Below are 18,504 nucleotides of genomic sequence, written 5' to 3' on the forward strand. Positions count from 1 at the left end.
CTCGCAATGCATTATGATTGACAGATAATGTGGCCAATCAGAGACGAGCTTCGCGTGATTCGTCCAATCGGATTAAAGTATGGTCGCTTCAGAGTGGAAGCAGAAATGTGGGCGGGGCAAATGTGCAGTAGGAAGACACGCTGACGCGGTTTATGTATTCATCCGCCTCCCCATCTCAATGAAAAATCCTGTAAAATTCCTCTCCGTGTTTACATTTGAGAACCGGGATGTAATAATTGCACATTTTTGTATTATATATTTGAAATATTTTTAATGTGTAAATATCTTGGAAAATAACTTTCAAGCATGGTGTTGTATTGTAGCCTATAATATTGGTGCGCTATATTAAAAACGTTTTATTATTAATCATATCAGACGTGCACGGTTCAGAAGGTTACGTCAGCAAGTAATTTTTTTCAAAGCAATCAATCACAAGTAGTCAATCAATCAATCACGAGTAGAATTGCATTCATGGATTTTATTGGCTATTCTTTTAACCACGAGGAAACATTAAGTATAGAGAACAGCCTGTTTTTATACACAGATATAAAATATAGTATTTGAACCAGACTGTTTTAGTGTTTCCGGAAAAGAGACATTTCGCTCAATCCCATTAAAGCATAGAAAGCCCTATTTTTCGTGGAGGAATATAGTGTTTACAGAGGGAATGGTGGCGATGCAGACAGAGAAAAATGAAAATGTCAGAGTGCAGCAAGTAAGTTAGAATGCAGCTGAAACGGATACAGTTTCACCGATCAATCTGGAAATCAGCGCCACGTGTTTTGAAATAAAACGAGGACAAAAAAAAACAAAAAAAACAAAAACAAGGCCGAATACTTATTTAAAAGATTGAGTAATGAGCATGCACTTGCGACATATACTCGGATCAGAGCTACGTGCGTCACTGCGATGGAGGAAGACTTAAAGTCACAGGACTCAAAAGCAAAACTTCTCAAGTCTGCCTTTTATTTGAGATGCAATCCATGCAAACAAATTACTCTTGAGGAAATTATCACATAAATTGTCATTATTTAATTTTACATTTATTTTAGTTTAGTGTAGTTTTTGAATTTAGTCAAAAACAGCTATTTCATATGTAATAAGTCTCGTATGAGTCTCCAATAAAGGAAAAACTGTGTGCTGCTCTTAAGTAAATTATGAAGAAAGACCCATCCATTTACTTAAATGAAGCAACAGTAATGTAGCCCATTGCATATAGGCCTACCTGTGGAGAAGAGAGATTACTCTGTTTTATTCCTTATGTAAGGAGCTTATGCACTGGGGTTTTGTGGAAGAGCATTTACACAAACAGATGGACACCCTGTTGCCCTCTCTCAGATCACTCGCTTCCTACACTCAGCCTGCACACTCGACATAATGCCATTCAGCCACCAAACCTTCACTACAGACAAAAACAATCATGAAAGTGGGGCTTCAATGACAGAGATGGCTCAGACAAGCCCTCTGATCTGGGAGCAGTTATTGACCGACCATGGTGGGCAGTTATGAGAGAGGGGGAAAAAAAGTTTGATTACATCTTTGGAGTGCATAACAAAACATCATCATGCTGTGCTTTGTTATTCAGGGCCAGTATTGACTGTATAGAGGGGATAAACTTTAAATGAGTTTAATCTCTTTGGCACAATTGCTTAATATTAGTCACAGGGCTGTGGTACCTGTATGCTTGAACACGTGTTTCAAACCAGCTGCTTTCAGAGCTGAGAAGAGCTGGAAATGACACTTTACAGATGGATTCTCTTCTCATTTCCTTCTCTTTTTCCCCCCTCTCTCACTCTTTCTTTGATGCACAGATGCACGTGCAGATGCACACTTGCTTCTTTCTCTCCATGCATCGCTCTCTATCTGCCTCATTTGCTCCTTTTCTCTTTTCCTTTATTTCTGAATGTATTAATTCAGATGAAAGGTGTGTGGGTGAAAATTTTCCTCTCTGCAGTGACCCGCTGATCTGCTGCACTTGGCTTCCGTAGCATCCTGTCTGCTGCCTAGCAACTCTCTGTAACTATGGCAACAAAGCCAACAAACCCTCCCGCCTCTATCAAACGTACCCCACAATGAGCTGCTGGAAGTATGGCAATCAGGAACAGGCAAGAAATCAGTAAGTGGAAAAGCTTACAAAAAGGAGACTCAAATTATTATTAAAAACGAATCGTTTTGAAGTGTCTACATGTCTTTCATGGTCAAATCACCACTGGAGAGAAATGCAGCATCATGGGTGACAAGGCTGTGTTATGTAATGCAATTCATCTACCATATATTGTAAATAAATCAGTATTTACCCCATATATGGTTTCTGTTTAGCTATGATTTGAAAGCTATCATGTTGACAGCATGCTTATTAATGCATTGTTTGTTTGTTTTTTTTGTTACTTTTTTTATTGAACATAATAAACTATACTAATTAATGCATTGTATTAATATGATTATCAAGACACTCTGTTGCTTTAGACCTCACATAAAGTTAACATTGTCAGCACACAGTGGGTTAAATACAACCCAGTGCTGGTTAAAATATAGACAAACCCCCCCAAAAATATGGGTTTGTCCATATTTTACCCAGTAGGCTACTGGGTTTTATTCAACCCAGCATTTTTATGTACAATATAGATAGTTATTTTTTTTATATATATATCAAACGAAAAGTAAGTTTCTTGGTATTCTGTGAGGTAGTGGAGAAGCTTGCACTGTATTCAAAGTTTAACCTGCGAATTCGATGCTGCGCGTGTGGTTTGTGGATGGTGACATTGCGCCCTCTAGTGGCCACACTGTGGCCAGAGCAGTGAAAGAGCAAGGGAGGACTTTTCCAAACGCATATTAAGCTTAAGTAGGTCGAATACTATCGTACGTATCATCTTAATACAATATGTTTCCCAATAATAATAATGGAAAATTCTAAAATAAATATTACTTGAAAATAGTCAAAGAACAACTATTGTTCTAGATCTAGAATTACGTCATCGCAAGGACTAATGCAGTCATCTGCAGGGCAACCCCAAAAATGACCCAACCCCACTTTGTGATACTGCATTCCCCGTGCAATGTGATAGTTACAGAATTTACTATTATTTGTATATGATAATATAATAATATTAAGTAAATCATTAAATAAGAAATGTTTTATTTATGAAGGGATATGTGATTGGCTTTGCAATTATCAATAATTGGCAATTACCTTTGGGGAAGTCCTGGCCTAGTGGTTAGAGAGTTTGACTCCTAACCCTAGGGTTGTGGTTTTCGAGTCTCGGGCCGGCAATACCATGAATGAGGTGCCCTTGAGCAAGGCACCGAACCCCGAACTGATCCCCATGGGTGCTGCAGCATAAATGCCTTCCCACTGCTTCGGGTGTGTGTTCACGGTTTGTGTGTTCACTGCTGTGTGTGTGCACTTTGGATGGGATAAGTGCAGAGCACGATTTCTGAGTATGGGTCACCATACTTGGCTGTATGTCACGTCACTTTCAAACTGATAAAATATAAATTAAGGCCGAGTAAAGAGGGTCTAAACAGTATATTGCCCTTGTTTTCTCTTTGTATTAACACTCCATTCAAAATACAAAGAACATAAAAGAAAAAGGTAGGGGAATATATATATATATATATATATATATATATATATATATATATATATATATATATATATATATATATATATATATATATATATATATATATATATATATATATATATATGTATGTATTTAGATACAAACAGATAGCCTACACATATGACATCTCAATTAGAAAAAAAGAAAATGTTTTTTTTTATTATTATTATTTATGAGTTAGAGGTATTTTACAGGACAGGAAATTTCAGGAAGATAGATTTTAAATCAATCTTTATTTTCTGACAGTAACTAAGCTTTTTTTGTGCGTGTGTGTGATTTAAAAAAAATGTAATGAAAAACAGAGTTACTCTCTTTGTTTTTCATTGCATTTTTCATTGAATTAAAAAAATAACTTGGTTACTGTCAGAAAAAAAAGTATGATAGATAGATAGATAGATAGAATATAACCTTGAAATGACCATTTAAGATACTGAAAAATACTTGTTAATTACCAATGGGAAGATTTGAAAAGTCACAGCGTCACTAGAAAATGAGCAGTTTTTTAAAAAGCGCATGAACCCTAAATGACCACCAGATGGCATTCAAGGCTTAATCATTATGCTTTGGAAAGCGAGCTACAGGCCCCAAATTTGCAGATATTGAGCTTTGATTTGAGGAACCCATTTTATGATTAATTTATTTTCATTTCATTTTTCTCATTATTTATCAAAAGCCACCAATATAGATTCATGATACTGATTCGTCTACCACATCAACCTGCATTTGTCATGGATATGTCACAGTAAAAGATATAGGCTACAGATAAATACCACCGCGTTTGTTTAAACATACTGTTTGGTAGTCAATCTCTCTCTAAAAATGATCTACCTAGAGGAGAAGTGTCAGTAGCCTATGTTTTCTTAATTTAATTTTAATGTAATAATATAATCACCATGAATGTGATATTCACTTGTCATGTAGGGAAGTGAAAACTTTATAACTATTAGTCTATTAAGTCATAGTGATGGGGTGGAGGACCAGGGAAGTAATCTGCTGGTCTCTGTGAATAAAAGAAGAAATATCTCAAAGCTGTTTGACTAATCTCTGCTTCTCTTGCTCGGTTATTGTGTTGGGCCCAGGCCAGCAGCGGCATGGGAAGGCGGGTTTGTTGCCCCCTCCTACTGAAATTTAGCGTGTGAACAGTCAGCTTGTTCCTGGGCCAACAGAGTCCCTTCTTTCTTCTTTAAGAGGACCGCCTGCGCCCGGAATCTAGAACCCTCTCTCAGTCTTAATTTATGCGCATATTAATTATGATGCATTGTAATTTCCACCGTGGGATAGAGCATGCAAATGAGCAGTTTATGTTTATGTAGGCTACAATCTCCCTCAGGAGGGTGAAATTTAAACCGGGAGCCAGGCCTGTTCTCATGAAGCCTACCTAACATCTCATTTCAAATTGACAAGAGCTTAATTTTGGAAATGGTTTGCAAACAGCTCACACGTTTCCTGTGGGCCCTCAGGTTTTTATTTATTCATTTATTTTTTAATGTTTTTTTTTAAAGAATGATTTATTTGTGCCTTCCAGCTTCTTTCTTTATTCATTCAAAATTCTAAGACATTAGATTTATTTAAAGGTTACTTCATTTTATACCTGTCACTTAGAGTCATTTTGCCCAAACACAGTGAAGCACAGTTTGTCACAGTTTGTCTGTAGTGAAGGTTTCACACAAACACTTTGGAACAGAATATTATCTATTCATATGTTAATTTACTTAGTTTTTTAGATTTCTTCTTCAGAAACTTTATATAGACTAATTGGGCTAATTATAATATACAAAGTAAAATTATTCATTTTACTATTACTAATATTTGAATTCATAATTCTAAAACGTGTCGTTACTGTGGTATCTTTACATGAACAAATATCATTTTTAAGAGATCGTTCGTTAATATACATTTAATCAGAACATCTCGGTCCCTATTTCCACCCATATTTTATTAGCCTATAAATAGAAGTTCAACTGTATTAAAGGGCATAAATTGGTACAGTGCTTTAAAATGGGGTCCTCTGCAGGAAGATAGCTGGACCAGGTTTGAGTCTATTAACGAGTTCAGCATAAAACCAGATGCAGCAGGAGCTGTCGATGCCACAAGTGCTGAACAACAGCTAAATATAGCTTCTTTTTTGTCTCGAGGATTTCCCGACAACATTTTGAGAAAATACTAAAATAATTTTTTTTATGTCAAATAACATTACTGGAAATAAGTTTTGGCTTCAAGAAAGCTCTTGCCAATAACAAAATCAGATAGATTACGTACACTTACTAAAATTCACAATGTGTAATAACATTGTGTATTTTATTTTTTTAAGTTAATTTTAAGATTATTTAGGTTAGAACTCAAGTTAAGTTCAACTTCTGTTTAACGCAATGGCCATGTTACGCTTTTAATCGTAACTATTTTGCTAGTCCTCATAACTTATAAAGAAGGCTACAATGAAGACTGTTTACTATGGTAAACTGTGCCGTACAGGGAGGTGTATACTTAATCTCAGATAGCCTCCATCAGGATGATAGAGTTTGGCCGCATCTAAGAAGCCTGTAAAAGTAGTTGTCATGCTGCGACACACTTCTCTGCAAAGACTGCTAAAGAAAAGGGAAGGGGACAAGGAAAAAGACAGAGACGTGCACTCAATTCTATTTTGTTAACCAGCCGCACATAAACACATATATAGCCTATAACCTATTTAACTAGTAGTATAAATAATATTGTACAACTTTCATCCTGTGTTTTAACAAGACTTTTCCTGCCTATTTATTGTGTATTTTCTATACAAATACATTTAGTGAGTCTTCGCTCGTAATCTGACATATAAAGAGTTACGTTATTTACGAATATTTGACGTGATAAACGTCAGGCCGCACAGATGAGAGCACCACGTGTTACCACGTGCCACTGCGCAAAACGGTAACAAACAGAAATTCAAAAGCTAAGTCAGTGAAGGCTTAAATTCCATCACGTTATAGGCTACGCCGAATATAAAAGTTTAACTTATTTCTTCAAAAGACTATCTGTATCGGTGCACGTACAACTGAACATGAACAGCTGTTATTTGGCACATTTACCTTTATCTACGTGTACACTCTAAAAATGGCTGGGTTAAAAATAACCCAATTGGCAACCCAGCACTGGGTAAATATTGGACAGAACACATGCTGGGTTAAAGTAACCCAGCATGCTGGTTTACACATTTTAACCCAGCATGCTGGGTTATTGAGAAAACCCAAGATAGAGTCATTTTTACCATTTGTGGGTTTGCATTTTTATGATTCTGGGTTATTCTTGCTGGGTTATTCTCATAATTTCACTTTTGCTTAACAAAGCAATCATGGATTAATAAATAATGAAGAATACAGGTTATTTAGAGTGTAAAAAAATATTTTTAATGCCATCTGACATTAAAAAATTTGTACCAATGACAAACAACATGAAATTTTCCCTTTTTTTGTTTCCAGCAAATGCAAAATAAATAAATAAAAATCACAGAAATACATTTGCAATAAATAAGAAAATTATTTCTGAATGACCTGTGTCTAGCTGTTTAACTATTACATTTTGAGATTTTTAGCTATTTAAATACACAGTGAAATGACATTGACAATTAACATTCTTTAAATTTAAATGTAAAATCATTTAAAGATGTCCTTAAATTTATATCAAGTTTATAAAGACTCCTACGTAGGTAGATGTGCACTGCTTAGGGTAGTTCAACATATAGTTCACCAAAAAATGAAAATTCTGTCATTTATTACTCAACTTCATGTCGTTACAAACCCGTAAGCCCTTCGTTCATCTTCAGAACACAAGTTAAGATATTTTCGTTGATATTCGAGAGCTTTCAGACCAGGGTGAATAATTAGTGACAATTTTCATTTTGGGGTGAACTATTGTCAAACACTTAAGCTCTGAAGCAAAGATCTACACCTCAGAGCAGTGTACTCCGTTATAGAGCCTGTCTATGGAAGGACAATTTTCAAAAGGAATTGCTAATTATATTTTCAATTGCGTTTTCCACATGTGACAAATTGTGACAATCCAAACACAATTGCAAATCTTGAACAAAAACAGTTTCAAAAACACTGAACAAAAATTACGGTTTCAGTTTTCATGAATGCACAGTGACTGCCAAATTTCAAATGGAAAAACAAAGTCAGTTTGTAGCTGTATTTTCCATGTATTATGAGTAATAAGCCTGTCATATTGATCAAATACTGCATCATAGCAGCTTTACAGTATTAAATAGGAAAATAGTGTATAATAATGCAAAGGGACAAAAGTAAACACTCAGTTTTCAGTTAAAGTCAATTCGTCATTGATTCAGTGATGTATCGTCCCTCTGTGCAATCAAGTGGATGATATCGCTTGATATTAATTGTCCCCAACTAAAGAAAAACAAGGAACCAAAACTCCATCGGTGACAGAATGGAGAAAAATCCTTGGGAGAAACCAGGCTCAGTTGGGGGTCAGTTCTCCTCTGACCAGACGAAACCAGTAGTTCAATTCCAGGCTGCAGCAAAGTCAGATTGTGCAGAAGAATCATCTGTTTCCTGGTGCTCCTCTGAGACAAGGTCTTTACAGGGGATCTGTATCTGGGCTCTAGTTGTCCTGGTCTCCGCTGTCTTTCAGGGATGTAGAGGTCCTTTCTAGATGATGATCTCCATCTGATCTGGACACAGACTGGATACGGGTGGCTACGGTGACCTTGGAATAAGAGAGAAACAGACTAATGTTAGCATAGATGCAACATAAGAACAAGTACATGAGGTTTTATGAATTACCATGTCTGTTTTTTCACTGTGTTGCACATGTTACCTGCCAAAACTCAAATGGAATCTTTAGCATCTGAATTTCCAATGCCTCACATTGAAAACTGTCAATTTTTGTCAGAGGTGGGACCATACTATGGAGAGTGTTTGTATTGGGAGGTGACGTCACTCAAAGACAACTGTGCAAAATGCTTTGAACAATGGAGGTTAAGGCACTACTAAAGGCATCTGCCACTCCGAGAGATGTGTGATAAAGAACAGACAGTGCAACCCGGATCTACCTATATTCTTGGCACCTCACACAATAAATAATTCTGTCATTTTTACCCCAAATGCAGCTACTATCCCCTGCTAACCGTTAGAGCCACATGGTACTATTGGTCAATATTCACCATTAACCAAATGCTTTTCACCGGAGGAATAAAATATAGGGTAAGATGCAGCTAGGTAAATAAGAGTAGAACTGCAATGTTGTTTGCTGACGTGCATCAGAGTGCAAACAGTGAGAGATTTGGGGTAAAAACTACAAAATATCTCCCAATACAAACACGCCCCATAGTATAGTCCCACCCTTGACACAAATTGACAGCTTTCTGTGTAAGGCATCTGAAATAAAAATGCTTTTCAATTGAGTTTGGACTATGTCACAATGTATATGTCCACATGTGGAAAAATACAATTAAATATACAATTTGCAATTCCTTTTGAAAATAGTGCAGAATATCCTTACCTTTCCATTGATTATGATCAATGCCTGAGAGATCTGCTGGCATTTTTAAATCACCACAACAGTTGGATGGGGTTTTGTGGACTCTGCTCAGTTAAGGAATTCCATGTTTGTTCCAACCTTTAAAATAAAGTTTAAAAAAAAAGAAAAAATACAAATTGTTTTAATAACAGTGATTCAGTTCAATTAACTGTGTGAAGTTAATCATGAAATTGACCCATCATGATTATGAGTTAAATTCACCTATGAGTTGCTCTACAGAAGCAGAATATGATATAGTGATTGGCTGAAAGGTGTGCTTTCAAACTGTCTAATCAATGGGATGTTCCAGTCATTATAAATCACAGTTTTATGTTAATATGCTGGCTATATCAAACACACACAGTCACTGGCACAGATAAGGGAGATCACACTGCATGCGCGCACACAGACATTTCTATGACAAGTCACGTAGGTAAAACAGTCCATATATAAAAACTTATAGATGTACCAAAGTGATAAGGACAAGTCAAAAACACGATCTGGAAAATTAATATATGATGTTTACGCTCATAAATTAGGTACATTCTGGTGCAGCTTTAACTATAGCACGAATTAAAAATATATGTGCGTTTAAGTTACGTGAGGGTTAACGTTAGTTGATTATCACAGACAAACAATTATGTAAAATGTATAATAAACACGAACTTACCGTTAGACGCCTCAATAAGACTGCACTCGACGAGTTTTTCTCTCACAAATGTATCCATGCGCTTTTCTGACAGGAAAAAAACACATTTTGAATTATAATTTGTATGTAAAAAGACTTTATAAACCACAAAAGCATCAAATCACTTCACTAACGCGGCCAGCGTCACTCGCTGTGCGTGCGCGCACTTTGAAATGCCCTGAGACGTCGATTCTTTTCCGGGAATCACTTTGTTCGAGAATTACTGAACCGGTTTACTTGAACTGGGTCGTTGGTTCTTTTAGACCTGCGATCCGACTATATTGTACGTAATTTGTATGATTTAAATGTCGATATGGACAACTGCAGGCGTTTACATTAGAGCAGAAAGTCGTATTCACTTTTTGAACTCATTTGACTCACTTAAATATCAAATTCACTTTTCAGTGTCAGAAACTACTTTTTCCTCTATTTTCACAGGTATTCGCATATTTCAGCCATCAGTCACTGTCTGAAACTTAATAAAACTTTATTAATCTGTCGTCTCAGATACCTTAACACGATTATGCGAGTCGCGTAACGTAGGTTGGCCGTTTGAGGTAAACAGTTCATCATTTAACGTAAATAATGTTGGCCTGTAGACGTTTAACAGTATTGTTGCTGCAAAAAAAAGTTATAATTCTGCCAATTTAAAATAATTATTATTGAAAACATTAAATAAACTTACCTTAAAACAGTTGAAAGCCGTGGCTTTGCCCCGTTGTTCTTCCAAAATGACAGTTGGGGAGCGATTTAAACATCTTCAAGGCGCGTTAAATAACCCAGCGCTGGCCTGAAACAACCCAGCGACGCAACCCAGCAGGTTTAACCCAACACCTGGTAAATTGAAACTACCCAAAAGTGTTTAAAAACAAATTAAATAACCCAACAAAATGACCCAAGAGACTCAACCCAGCATTTTGGGTTAAAAAATAACCCAGCCGTTTTTAGAGTGTAGCCTACTTTAAAATGTTTTTCATTTGTGTAACCTCAGGTATATTCAGTCATATTAAATAATATGTTTGACTAAAACCATTTAAGTTTTTATGTTATCTGACAAAACATTTACATCGTGGGATTAGACGAAATCGAATTCCTTAGGACTGACTTCAGCACCGTTTCACGGACAGCGCCAGAACACGAGAACGCGAACAAGCTTAGTCATAGGCTATTCCAACAGAATAGAATAGAATAGAATAGAACAGAATAGAATAGGATAGAACAGAATAGAATAGAATAGTTTTTGACATAAGCTAATCACAGGTAATCATACTGGCAAGATAATTGAAACAATTGAGCGAAAAACAAAACTACACAACAAACAAATAGCCTAATAACAAATTATCAAAGAGTGGAATCGGGTGAAGAGGTAAGCTCCCTAAACTCTAAATTCTTGGAGTGAAGCACGTTTGGTTAACGGTTGGGTTACTTTTTGTAGTCTGACCCAGGTCCTCCTGATTCAATCTTACACTTATTTTACGCCCTACAAGAGAACCATGCTGATATTTCAGACACCTGTAGCTTTACTCATTGAAAAAGATAATCAGCCCTGTTGCCCCCCTGCATCGAATTACAGCTCTTTTTCCTCTTTCGGTGTTTTCTTTGATCCCATAAAAGAGTAAAAGAGAAGGATTAGTCAAACAAGTCAGCGAGTCAACTCTATTTCCTTTTCCCCTTTCTATTTTAAGTCAGAAAGGGAATGGTCAGGGTGGAAGTTTTCCATCGACGTCTATCCATCCTCAGTCTGTGCTGTGGAAGGTTAATAGCTCTATAATAGATGGCAGACGAAAATTGAAGGGGTTGATATAACTAGCTCCCAAATTTGACCTTAAGTATTTAATGTTCATCCTAAACCTTTAGGATCTATATTTGAGCTTATTCGCGTCACAGTTATGATCATATAGAAATAAGGGTTTATTTATAACAATTTACAATAACAAAATCAACAATTTATTGCTTATGAAAAGGTATGCTATGGCAGAAAAAATAAAACATTTTGAAACAAATATGGACACAATATCGTCCGTTTATTTATTTTTTTCTCTATATTGCTTAGGAATGACAGACCTTGATAAGACAATCAGACACATATACAACAACACCTACATATATGCACAGGCCAACGAAGAGGCTTAAAAGTTGGCACGGATTCAATGGTCAGATTATCCAATCTAGATTTACTTTAATAATTTCGTTAATTTGCTAAATAAATTCGTTAATTTAAAATATAAAACTAAATTCTTATATGTAAACTGCCGTTCTTGATATGATAGATTCATAATTAACTACCGTAATGGCAGAGGTCACACATAAAGAATTTATTTCACACACGCTTCTCCTTTTCCACACCATAACACGGGACTAATTTCACGACGTCACGTATGCGTTTTGGTACATTTGATTAACATTTTGTCAAATAAACGTGTCAAACACTGCATTTATTTAATTAATAGGCTGTATCAAATTCTAAATACATGATCTTTTCGTAATACAATAAATATAATGACTAAATTAATTATTTAAAAAGCCTGTAACAAATATAAAGTTATAGTCAAAAATAAATAATAGATTCTGCTTTGTAATCTAACAATAACAATTTGTACGCAATGTATTAAGCAATAACATTTGACTGTAGACTAATTTTGGCCTCAATAAATAAACTTCATAAACTCTCACAACCCCATCAGTTAAGCAATTAATTCAGCACAAGATCTACCAAAAGATTGGCTGCTGATGAGTGAGATGCTTCAATTTCACTGTTTAAACAACAGGCTATACGTGCTGAATTTAAGACTTGGATTTTGGAATAGGCTACTTGATCAATAGGCTACTGAATACGGTTCAATCACTGGACGTAGTTCAGAAAGAGTTAACTACCACATTGCAGACTAAACACCTAAAATGTGGTTGTGAGGACAGAGCCTAACCGGCGCCAGACTAGCAACAATGGCTTTAATGAACGACAACGAGAAGCCTAATACAACGGAGATCAATCTCACGACGGACTCTGCCTTTCTGATCATTTCCAGCTTCAAATAAATATTCTATCATCATTTCAGTCATAAAGATTACAATATATGGCATAAAGGTGTGCATTTAATCTCCGAGTCGTCTGCTGCTTCACTCGACCCCATTTTGTAGTCAAAACGAATTTCCAGGTCATTTGCATATGCAAATTAGGGTTAATTGCAAACCCTGTCAGGCGGTGCGTGGGAGATGTCAGAACGCCATTTTTGTTTTTCATTTAGACCAGGCTTGGGGATTTGTCATTGAGAAAACAGCTCTTACCGTTTCCAAATAACCAGTAATTTTGTATGGGTTGGGGTAAAACTTGTTTGTGTTATAGAGAGTTCAATAGCCTAACCAGTATTTGCCTATATGTCTAATGTTCACATATCTTCCCTGTAAAGACACAAAAGCCTATTCATTAAAAATGTGTAGTTGATGGTAGCCTACTGTTACAATGGAACATTTTTCCAGAATTAGCAAAGGTATGTTAAATGTTTTTGTTTGTTTTATTTTATTATTATTATTATTATTTATTATTATTATTATTATTATTTTTGCAGTTATCCAATGCAAGAGGCACGCTCCTCTACTGAGTAGTTATACTCAGTTGGATTTATGGTAACAAAAGATGACATTTGAGTTGCTAATCACGTATCGGGTTCCGAACCGACCAGCATTCCAATCAAAAACCAGAACTTCCAAGTACAGCCTAGCACGTATAACAGCTCAAAATAAAGACTTGTTTTGAATATAGGTCTTTCTACACTATTATCGCTGTCTACACACACAATCAAACACTCAGTGGTGGACTTACCTTACTTCCACTCTATCTTACCCTCTTGCAATATAATTAGTTTGTTATGTGTTCACTTGTAAACCACATTTGAGATTTGTACTGTACTTCTAAATGCTGAATCAGGTGAAAAACAACTTGCACCTGATAATTATTATTACAATCAGCAGAACCAACCAGTCTATTGCAAATAAAAAGTGATGCACTGATGAATAGTTAATATAATATCACATAGAGAAAAATGACTAAACACCTGAAGAAAAGTCAAAGGATGATAAAGTTTGTAATGCTGCAGTTGTGAGATATTATATTGTTCTGCGCTTATTTCTTTCTTTATCATTTCATTGTTTTAGTATCCATATATCATCTCATTCACCCTGCTAGCCTATTTCAATTGAAATCACTTTCAATAAAAACACGAGTTTCACAAACACCATGCATTTTTTTTTACCGACATTTGTCTGAATGCATAGACACAATTTCAAGATAGAACATAAGATTTAGGCTACTCCTGAGTCATTACTGGCAGGAAGCGGGATTTAGGCTGTGTGCCAATGTACGTTGCGTTCTCCTGAAGCCCGAGCTCACGTTTTACCAAGAGGCCGATTGTGAAAAGACCAGAATAGCTCAGCCCATGCAATTCAATCCCTGTCATGAGTTTTACTGCGGATAATCGTTTTGAGAGCCCTAGGACACTTTCGTGGCCAAAAATCGTGGTGCGGAGTTAGTCATACGCCTTCCTGCAAACACGTGCTCTTATTAGGAATAAATCTCAACAGCCTGACTTCTGGAGCGCGCGCTGGCTAAGAAAACCATACAATAATTTCTCCCAAGCAGCGTCTCAAGCACACACGCATATAATGCCGCGAATAATAACACGGTTTTATATGTAGAAATATACTTAAATGTGATTGACGGACTGTTTACTCACTGAGGAGAAATCGGAAATCTGGAACTTCCGAATTTTCTGTGTGGTTTTATTAGCCTATCCACCATTTTCCGGAGGCCTGAGGTCTAAATTGGGAAAGCATAAAACGCAAAGTGTTCCTTTTTTTTAGGAGAACCTCCTAGTGATAAAAACGTGTTGGAGAATCCCTCGGGAAATGACTGAGACGTGTTAAAGCAATGGACTAGTAGAAACATGTTGTTGGTCGATAATTGATGATAATGACCCTGGGACGTGCCATCACTGAGCGGTGTCTGTCTGATTCTCACAGCATCTCTGTTGGACACGATGCCTTGGAGCATTATCTCTAACTCATTACTTCTCGACGGGTTGGCTTTCACGAAGGGTTCTAGGCCCGCATGCCCTCGGTGCCCTGGTAACTGCGGCTTTCGCGTGCTATCCAGATCTGGAGAAAGGACAACAAGCAATGGAAATCGAAGGAATTTGAGACAGAGGACGCATTAAGAGTCTGAGCTTTTAGAAAAGGGGACTCGGACGACTGATGGAAAAACCAAGACGAGCGGCCTCTGACAGAGTTGTCTATTTGGCAGTCGCGCCTCCTATTGAACCGGTAATTTATTCAAAGGAGATTTTTATCCCCAGCGATCTGATTCTTATGATAATCAACCGACCGAGACCCCTTTCTGTCCCCTTGTCTGGGGTCTACTCTCGGTCCTGACGGTTAAAGCTGATTTGCACGGTTTCACCCTGCCGATTCAGTGGTCACATTCCTAGACACTCACAGAGGAAAAGCCAAAGACAAAGGGTTGCTGGGAGCGAGTGCACTTGATTTAGACTGTGGGTTACAGTTAAAGGAGTCTCTAAGTCAAAGTGTTCTTAGTTCTTCTACAAAAGGCACTCATTTCACCACTGCATCACAACAATCAAGGCCTTCCTGAGGCTCAGATATAGAAACTCCACAGTGAACGTGTAGGCATTTACACAGCAAATATTCTTATTTGAGAGTATCAAACTTAGTCATTGCATGTCAGTTATAATCTATACATTATATTCATTGTAAATAATGTCTAACGCAAGAACCGTTAGAGACAACTTAGCCTATTATAATTGTTAACAAAAGAGTGCAAATTAAAATGCTTCTCCTTACATTCAAAAAGCCTTGCATTGCTAATTCAAGAGGGTGGGGACAAATTGTACCCGCAACGTGTCATAAGGGGAGGGCTTACAATATGCTATATGTTTTTTTGGCTTGCAGGTTGAGGCCCACAAGCATTTAATACGCGGAATGATGAGAGGGGGGAAAACGAGCAGCTCATTTCACTCTCCGTAGGGGAGGAGAGGAGCATCTCAATGGGAAATATGGGTGAAAAGACTGCGTTCAGCCCGATAAGGAGACGCTGAATGGATGGGGCCACTGCAACGTCACGCGGAGCCGCAGCCATGAAGCGGAGGACCGAAGCGCTAGACAACATTCTGGAGTGCACGCAGCTGGCACGCGCACATTTATCATTGCGAACCGTCCTAAAGATCGTCGATGCGCGTGGATAGGAGTGAGTATACGCTATTATTTATGTCTGTATAGTAGAATGCATTCATAAAGCTACTGCATGATTTTATTTAAGGGTAAAGCGAGAATTGTTAGAAATAAGTCCCAGAACAGGTTGCGCGTGTAGCGGTCCTTGTAGGGTTTGGCGCTCGAGACGCGAGGCTGTTAGAGGTGATCAGGGCGCGTGCATCCTTCTTGGGAGCAATTAACAGAAAATAGTCAATAGTATCGTATCGGCAGTCATCTCATTTTTCACAGAAAGAAGCCAGTAGATGGTTTGAAGGTTAGGAATTTGTTATACGGATTCGCTTTAAGAAGACTCAACTCATAAGTCTGTATTTCGGTCCCTTACTTTAATCTGTAAATTGTTGCCATTGAATAAGTCAGTGTTTTTTGGAATTTATTTATTTTATTATTATTCACATATCTTTGGTCTGTAAATGTCAGCGTCAAAAGGCTTTTTACAAATTAGAGTAATTTGAGTTACAGCAGTAAGCTTTATGTGTGAAAAAAACGCCTTCATTTAGAATATATACCAGTTTTCTGATAAACAGGTACCGTGGGAAACATCGTGGTTTATCTGATGAGTTTTGACTGAAGCTTCTTTTATTATTAAGCCACAGAATAAAACAAGAATAACATAAATAATTCGTTCGTCTGATTCATTCCAACTAGCTGACGCAGGAAAGCTATAATGTGTATTTACAGAACTTTGCAGCAAATACACTCAAGAATTGTTTCTAAAAACCTTGGCTTGAATGACTGTAATTTGTATTGTGTGGTGTTTATGAGAAAGAGGCCTGTTCGCATGACGTGTCTAATTCTGATGGCCAGCGTTCAGATTTATCACAAGGCCGAGTGTCTGCTCACCACGTGCCTCTTTCACGCGCGCTTCGCTTTGTCGCATTTATCTTATATGATTAATGCGTTATACCTGTATATACTGTGTTATGACTTAAGTTTGGAAATATTACACAGACATGTAGCCTGTATATGTAGACTATGTAGAGCTACATATCCCCACACCACAACATTGCAAAATATTAACAATAAGATTGTGACAACTGACCGAAGGATGACCAGCGTCACTCATGGATTGAATCCTTATGGACTGTGCATCTCTTGCATTATACACTATGTTCATTGATGCAGTAAAATATCAGCAGTCTAAAGTAGGCTATGTGAGGTAAATTGTACATTTATGTTAACACACACACACACAAAAAGTTGTTCCAGGTTGTAGTCTATATCAGGTTCGTTTAAAAATCCCCACCGCGAACTTTAAGGTGTGGTCTATCTCATCTCTGTTGCTCATGTGGACTGTGTTATAGCTGGGCTATATCATTCCAAAATGTACTAGCCTATACACCGCTGTAATACTCAGTCGGAAATGTATTTCTAAAGTAAAAAAAAAAAAAAAAAGTTCTTTTTTTGACGGTGTGCTCTTTTTTCTTCCTTCCCCCCCATTTAGGACGTCTGTTAGAGAAAGAGAGAGATTTTACACGAGGGACAAGTTTCACAGGTAGCAACAAATATTAGGATATTCTGATTTTAATGTATGTACTGTTATCGTATTAGCCTTTGTTCTATACACATACACACACACACACATACAAACACACAACCAAGGAGCCTTTTTTAATAGCTATACTTATTTTTAGCCAAAGAACATTTTTAGTTTTTTTGTTTGTTTGTTTGTTTGTTTTAATTTCACAAAATACTGAATAGGAATAAAACGCACATGAAAATAATAGCTAACGACCAGTTTACTTGACAAAACTCGAATCATTCCAATTATCTTAAAAGAAATTTCCTCGACAAATAACAAGATTTAGTGTAACGTATCAAACTTTGTAAATAAGAAGTTTAGTCAAACTTTTTTTTTCGGTCTGTAGTATTTTTTATACAACAGTCTATAAATTTCCGTTTCTTATTCTTATAATTGCTTCATTTTTAATTCACATGTTAATAGGTTTTCAGTTACTCGTAAACAGCTAATCAAATTAATGCATTCTCAATGTTGTCTTGCACGCGTTTCACGTCGACACAATCCTTAAAATAAATTCAGATACAGCCTACCATATCTAAAGAAGCAGATACAAAGAAACAAACAGGCCAATGAATGTCTCCTCTGTAGTTTCGTATTCTTATTGAACTTATTCTTATGAAACCTAAGGTCAATATTTTGTATTCTTTTCTGATAAGATCCTAAATCAGCAATTTATTTTAGATTTGTTTGATTCGAATGATTAAGATTAAAAAGAGACATAAAAAACTAATCTTTTTTTTTAAAGCCTAAAGCATCGCTTATCTGAATCACACGAAAACAGCTAATCACGACTGTGTCTCTGCGGTGTTAGGTGGAGTGGATTAAACATCAGTTTAGGAAACCAACTAGTTACAGTCAAGTCTAACAGATCAGTAAAT

General features: G+C 36.7%; 1 long non-coding RNA gene across 1 annotated transcript; it reads right to left on the reverse strand.

Annotated features, from left to right (window-relative positions):
* Window positions 1-7,104: 7,104 nt before the first annotated feature.
* LOC127974567 (uncharacterized) lies at window positions 7,105-10,504 on the reverse strand. The gene is made up of 3 exons (XR_008157323.1): window positions 9,808-10,504; window positions 9,120-9,236; window positions 7,105-8,324 (listed from the first exon to the last, which is right to left on the reverse strand). It is a non-coding gene; the product is annotated as an uncharacterized LOC127974567 (long non-coding RNA).
* Window positions 10,505-18,504: the final 8,000 nt, after the last annotated feature.

This window comes from Carassius gibelio, chromosome B16, assembly GCF_023724105.1.
Source record: "Carassius gibelio isolate Cgi1373 ecotype wild population from Czech Republic chromosome B16, carGib1.2-hapl.c, whole genome shotgun sequence".
NCBI lineage: Eukaryota > Metazoa > Chordata > Actinopteri > Cypriniformes > Cyprinidae > Carassius > Carassius gibelio.